This window comes from Oncorhynchus gorbuscha, linkage group LG23, assembly GCF_021184085.1.
Source record: "Oncorhynchus gorbuscha isolate QuinsamMale2020 ecotype Even-year linkage group LG23, OgorEven_v1.0, whole genome shotgun sequence".
Classification (NCBI taxonomy): Eukaryota; Metazoa; Chordata; class Actinopteri; order Salmoniformes; family Salmonidae; genus Oncorhynchus; species Oncorhynchus gorbuscha.
The window spans coordinates 56,522,773-56,529,492 of record NC_060195.1 but is presented as its reverse complement, the minus strand read 5'-3'; the positions used below and the strand labels follow the sequence as shown (position 1 = coordinate 56,529,492).

The following is a 6,720-nucleotide window of genomic DNA, read 5'->3' as shown; positions in this document are numbered from 1 at the left end:
ACGTTGTAGCTGAATCCCACTCTTCTTCAAACGCAACACCAAATTGTTCCTCCTTCCAATCACAGGCTAAATGTTGCCTTATACATTTCTCTTAAACTTCACATGACGTCACCGTCTACATTTCTTTTCCCAGAGTCTAGTTTAAACTTTCTCTATGTAAAACATGGATACGTTTCCTTCAAGCGTGGGGGTGCTTAGGGAATTTAAATCAACCAAGATGGCGAAAGGCTTGTTGTTTGGAAGGGCAGAAAAATGGAGGATATTGTAATATACACAAAGGGATACATTTCAACGACTCCGCCAGGCAGCAGCTGCTTCTTGTTTGAGGAAGCAACAAAAGATAGCTTTAGCCAGTTGTAAAAAAAAAAAAGATCCTGAAACTCGACAAAAACATCAAACTAATTTTACTAATAAGATATGTAATTTTACCTGGCAAACCATAACACAATCTATTATATTGTTAAATCAAGTATTTATGTTTATGCTTACTAATTATTTTATTTTCGCATTGAAGAGCTATTAGCTGGCTCGGATTTTGCCCTGTCTGTAAACGGACAGCTAAATAGACCAAAGGTAGCTTGTGCTCCCTACCTTCATTGACTCCCACATCGTTCCTTTAAAATGTGCACAAAAAAATACTAGCTAACTTATATATAACAGTGGGTAAAACATCTTCAAAAAAGTTTTCCTGAACTAAATAAAACAGTTTTTATTTAAAAAAAAAAATAGAACAGTTCAATTAAAAGCGCACGAGAGAGGACACAAAGACGATTCCGACTATCAGGTCACAAACTAGCTTGATCTGAGCAACGACAAAAAAACACTCCGTTTACTCTAGAAAACAACTTCGGTGTAGTCTATTATTTTACCATGCAGTAAAGGCGCACATGCCGATTGCTTAGAATAACATTGTGTCCATTTGATAAGTTTCTATCAATCTGCAGTTGACGATTGAGGGACACACGCAGTAAGCAAAGAAACTACAGCTCGCCTCGCGAAACAAATCAAGCCAGCTACATCGCTTGTTCTATGATATAACAGACCGTCTTCTTCACCCCCACCTTGAAATAAGAGGACACTTACCTTTAGTTTCGACACTAATACTTATTTCCAACGGGATTTTGTTTCAAGTAATACTTCGTGTAGCCTTCTAGCCTCTTTTCGATTTCGTTTTGAAAGAGGCCGGTAACAGATGATAAAGAAAGGAATTGGGCAGTAATTGAGTCTCGGTGTGAGTGAGTGTGTGTGTTAGTTACTAACAGCAGATTGAAGGAGACTCTTCTCAAGGTTTATTCAGCTCCACTTCAAGGAACCAAAGTGACGTCAGTTTACAAGCTGCCACAAAAGAAAACTTGTATTTGCCATTAATAGAGATCAATGTTTGTTTTAATTAGGAAAACAATAGTACACTACGTTTAGACAGTTGGACTATGACTAGGGCTATACTATGTGCTAATGTGACAAACAAAAGCATCTATTGAATTGATTCAAGGATGAGGAATCTTATTGACTTATTTTGTTTGTTTATTTGTTTGTTTTTCGAAAAGTTACGTAATTGATTATTCATAATCATTGATATTATTAATAGATGACCCGCGTCATGCAAATAATGTATGGAATGACTGAAACTTCTCAAATTTGAATGATTAGTTTCAGTGCATGTTCCATAGGCTAGATATCAACTCGTCACGTTGATGTGATTCCAAGTATCAGGGAAATATATTATTTATTATGAACATGTTGTCTATGGAAATGCTATAATAATACCGATTTCTTTTTAAACGCATGCATGTGTGGGATTGAAAAGAATGTTCAAAATGTGTTTGGTCATAATTTGTGACAATACATGTGATGCTCAAATGTTGTTCATATTTATATCAAATATTTCAAATATTTAACATTAACTCTCACATTCTGTCTTTCCTCATCTCTGGACAGGATAGACGGTGATACTGCTGCCCAAATCTTTGTGTTTTTTCATAATCTGTTTAGGTTCATAGTGACAGATGAACCCTCCTATGATCATCTTAAATGTGATCAAAGTTTCCCCTTAATACCACTTCCAATGATTTACAACTGGAATAAGTGGGAGGTACTTGTGCAAATGTTGCCTTTTGGTTTTCAAATAGAATGCACTTGCAAAAACAGAAAATCCAGGGGAGAAATACACAGATCTTTTCCTAAGGAGAAGATCAATACCATTGCATGGCAAAGACACAACAGCCATCTGTGTGCCTAATTGTACGCTCTATACCTCTCTGAACACATAACAAGCAACAGGCTGAGCATGGGCCCTGTGACCCAGACAAGGGTTTTAGTCAGTCAGACGGGGTGCAGGCAGCCAGATTATTTCATTGAACTGGAAAACAACAAGGGGAGGGGTGGTTAAAGATAGAATGAGTACAACTGCTCCGCTCTGTTTACATGGCCTTGCCCCACCCTTAATTTTTTGTTTGCTGTTTTCACATGTTGAGCTTAAATTTCACATGTGAAACCATATTTTCACGTGTACAAAATGTAGACTTCACATGTTAACACCACCTTTTCACATGTGAGGAGAATAAACATGCTTTCACCTCACAGGTGAGTTGCAGTTTCACGTGACATGTTAAAAGCGTGCACATGTGAAAATTGCCAATGCAGTTCTATGTGAAAAACGTTCACGTGAAAATCTCACTTCACATGTGGAATTGCAAGTTTACATGTGAAATTCAATCACGTTTAAAAATCTAATTTGCAGGTTCACATGTAAGAAAACTCCATTTGAAAATCTTACTTTCACATGTGAAATTGCATTTCTACATGTGGAATCGCATTTTCACACATGAAAAACATTCATATGCTAAAATCACATTTTCCGTTTCATATGCGAAGAACATCCACATGTGATTGTTTCTCACGTGAACTTGAAATTCCACATGTGAAAGTGAGATTTTCACGTGAACGTTTTTCACATATAAAACTGCAAATTCGATTTTCGCATGTCATTGTTTTTCACACGTGAATTGCAACACCAAATGTATAGTTTCACATGCAAGAAAATTCCACATGTGAAAATCTCACTTTAACATGTGGAATTGCAAGTTCACATGTGGGGTTGAAATAATGTTATTCTCTTCACATGTGAAAAGATATTGCAGTAGCAATGTTGCAGTAACAATGTTTCCACCGGTGGAATTAGGGTGATCACATCTAAAAAGGCCAAATGTGGGATAAGGAATGAATTTGCAGGGCATTCGCGGAACAGTGGACAGAATTTCAAAATTTCGGACAGGTTAATGGGTCACGTTTAAATGGCGACATAGTTCTGCCGTATGAAGGTCACTTTGTGTTAAAGGGGCATTCCTTAGTTGCTACATCCATTTTTGGCATTCCAAATGAATGATATGTACCCATTGATTCTTGAACAAAGTGATGTATTTTGCCTCATCAACTTAGTTCAACTGTCCTACCCCATCAGAACCCAAAATATAAGCTTGTTTTACTCCGATGTTTGTAAACAAAGTATATTTAAACCACCACTCTATAGCTAAAAAACATGGTTAAAACTATCATTTTGAAATCATGGATGGTCAGTCCTTGCATCCACAGCATAGTATATGGATTTGAGAGTGGTTGCGTTTCTCCAACCACATCATTCACCTTTTTTACTGAAACTGTGGCGGGGAAAACACTTTGTTAATGTTTCAATTAAGGATTGCCACCTTAAACACCTTTAGTATTTTTAAATATATATATTTTGAAATGTAACTAGGCAAGTCAGTTAAGAACAAATTCTTATTTACAATGACAGCCCAGGAACAGTGGGTTAACTGCCTTGTTCAGGGACAGAACGACGGATTTTTACCTTGTCAGCTCAGGGATTCGATCAAGCAACGTTTCAGTTACTGACCCAACGCTCTAACCACTAGGCTACCTGCCCCCCCCCCCCATTTAGTATATGAATAGTATTCTTATATGATGCAATCCTCTAGTGAGTGAGTTACTTTTGTGCCATTAATATCAAGCAAAACTTTTGAAGTCGACAGGGGGGATTCAAGGTGTTTTTTTTGTGTGTTGTGGTTTTTTCATGCGTTTTTTTTGTAAGGGCACCCTCTCACCATGGAAATGTTAACCACTCAGAAGATGAAATGAGGAAATGAGAATACAATAGAGTGCTTCCTCTGTGTCACTTAAGGCAATATCTATGTATCACAAGGGAGCAATAATATTGTGTATGATTTTTTATGTTAGTTTGAAAAGAGCATTCATTAAAAGGAGTTGTAATTAGGTGATAACGAGGATACATTATTATAACATTATATAAACACTGGGAATTTCTTTTGCAATCACCTAAATACAAGTCATTGGTGATAATAATCTGTCTCTAAAGGCAAACCTATCTACACTCAAGGACAAGCACCAAGCACATGGCAATGAACACAGTTAAAATAAATGTGAAGGTCCATGGATAGTCCCCCCTAGCTGAATTTAGAGGATGACCACAGAATCCCCTTATTCAGCTATTGAAACGTAAAGCCATTTTATAAGCTCCTTCTCCATGCTCTTTGGCCATTGATTTTCCTTCTCCATTACCTGTTGAGATGGGGGTTGGTTGCTCCTCACACACACAGTGCTGTGGCCAGTAGCAACGGGTGAATTATCCCTCCCCCGCATCGTCATCAGCAGCCAGGGACCGACAAGACATGAGAAATGACAGTGGCTGTGTTTTTTTTTTCATACTATAGCAGCAAGACGCAGAGAATCTTAATTGCATTGGAGAATCTTCATTAAAGAGAGCACAGGGGGGGCGGGTACGTGGGGTGCTAGTGGTGGTGGAGGGATAGGAGGGAGAGGGGTGTATGTGCACCTCACTGAGTTGCATCATTAAAAGAAGAAGCACTCTTTGCCTGCCCAGGTAGCCTGGCTGGGTCCTCTTTGCACGCACTGAGAACGTTGTCCCTACCTCGGTCACTTGTAACATAATAAGTGGCAGCACGATGACCGCAATGCGAGCAAGAACACTTCAGTGTAGAGAGGGGAGGGAGGGGGACAGGCAAACAGGCTGTCTGTCTATGTCTTGATTAGAAAGTATAATGAGCCACTAAAATAAACTGCTAAAGAAGATCTCTCCTGAGACTGATGCAAAACAAATTATAATGTGGGGATTTGGATTTCATTATTATTGTTCTATTAGTCCAAGGAAAGACAGGGACACCCATCAGGAGAGAGGGGAGCGGGGAGCTGTGCTTGCATTGCATTTATTGATTTTAGCCTGAGACACATTCAGGGAATACAGATTCATCTCCTCTGTAGCTTACACTAAACCCCACTCACTCCCTCCCGGTTTCCATTAAACACAGAAACCTTCCAGCAACACAGAGGAGTTTAATTTCAACGACACACATTTTCTGTAAGAGCTGAAAATAAGGTTCTCGCTCTTTCTCTCTAACTGAAAAACTGGCCCTAAGGTTGTCTTTCGACATAATTGAATTAAGGTCCTCTTGTTATGCCCCACATAAAGGCACTGAATGAATAAATAGCCACTAACTGAAATGAAGAGAATAGTCTCTTTATATTGTGCTATTTCAATACAGACAAGCACAGTTGATACCTTGTACTCCTTCCATTTAAATCCACCATCAGTACTACACTAGTGGTGCTTTTAATCTACCGTATTAAATCAATTTGCAGAAGCCATAAAGCTATTAGCTCTATTGTGCTGATTTCTGTCTTGTTGGTAACATTCCTCCAATAGCTTCAGTAATCCTAGAACTGATTTGATGCCGAAATGGAATGATTAAGAAAGTCAATGAATTGAACCGCACTGTTGTAACACCGAGGGACCAATAAAGAACATAATAACACAGTCGCTATGTCAGACAAGTTGTTTACATTATTCCTTTTTAAGATCTACATTTGCTTTTCAAATATCTAATGAATTCATTAACGTACAAACACAATTTGAAAATTCAGCGACGCTCAACCCTCAACTATCACGGCTCAGTGTTGTGCTGCAAGCAATGCCTTGGCTTAGACCTATGCTTTCACTGTCATGAAATTCTGCAATTAAGCGAGATGAAAACAGAGCTATTGATCAGTGTCTTCCAACCACTGGCTAAGAGGGGTTTGCAATAATGTAATGGTAGCCAGAGCCAGCGATGCGCACCACTCCACTTTTGAACACTGGGAGCTGCAGGCAGCAAAGCTAGTCCACACTACCACAAGTGGCTCGTGGGAATTCATTGTGACAGTGAAGAATGCATTAACCCTTGACCCGGGCACAAGGCTGGCTACAGTAGGCGGGTCAGAGGATGTTAGAGATGAGATGCCTTTGTGTCTTGAGCATTTTTGGCACCGCAGTCGTCTTTCAGTCGTCCATCACACCGTCTGTCACTCATAGGAGAGAGAAGAGAGGAGTACGGTCAGGTACAATATACTGTAGATAGAAAGCCTCTTAGGGTCTTATTCACAACATTGCAACAACGTAACAGGGATTCACAGATACAGGTCAAAAAACACTTGGATTCATGTTGCTCAATAAAACAATGTTTACTGTGTAAAACAAACATAAACTAATCTGTATCCATTCAAACATGTTTCCTCTTGGCACAGGCAGAATGTGGGTTTTTCCAGATTTCCAGGTTTGATTGAATAAGGCTGTAATCGGTTCATGATGTAATCCCGTAGAGAGAAATCATTTACAATCGTCAGGATAACAGCCTAGTAAAGAATGTCTCA

At 39.0% G+C, this 6,720-nt stretch overlaps 1 pseudogene; it reads right to left on the bottom strand.

Moving 5' to 3' along the window:
* LOC124011312 overlaps window positions 1-1,008 on the bottom strand; it is a 65,749-nt pseudogene extending 64,741 nt beyond the window's left edge.
* Between the last annotated feature and the right edge of the window lie 5,712 nt (window positions 1,009-6,720).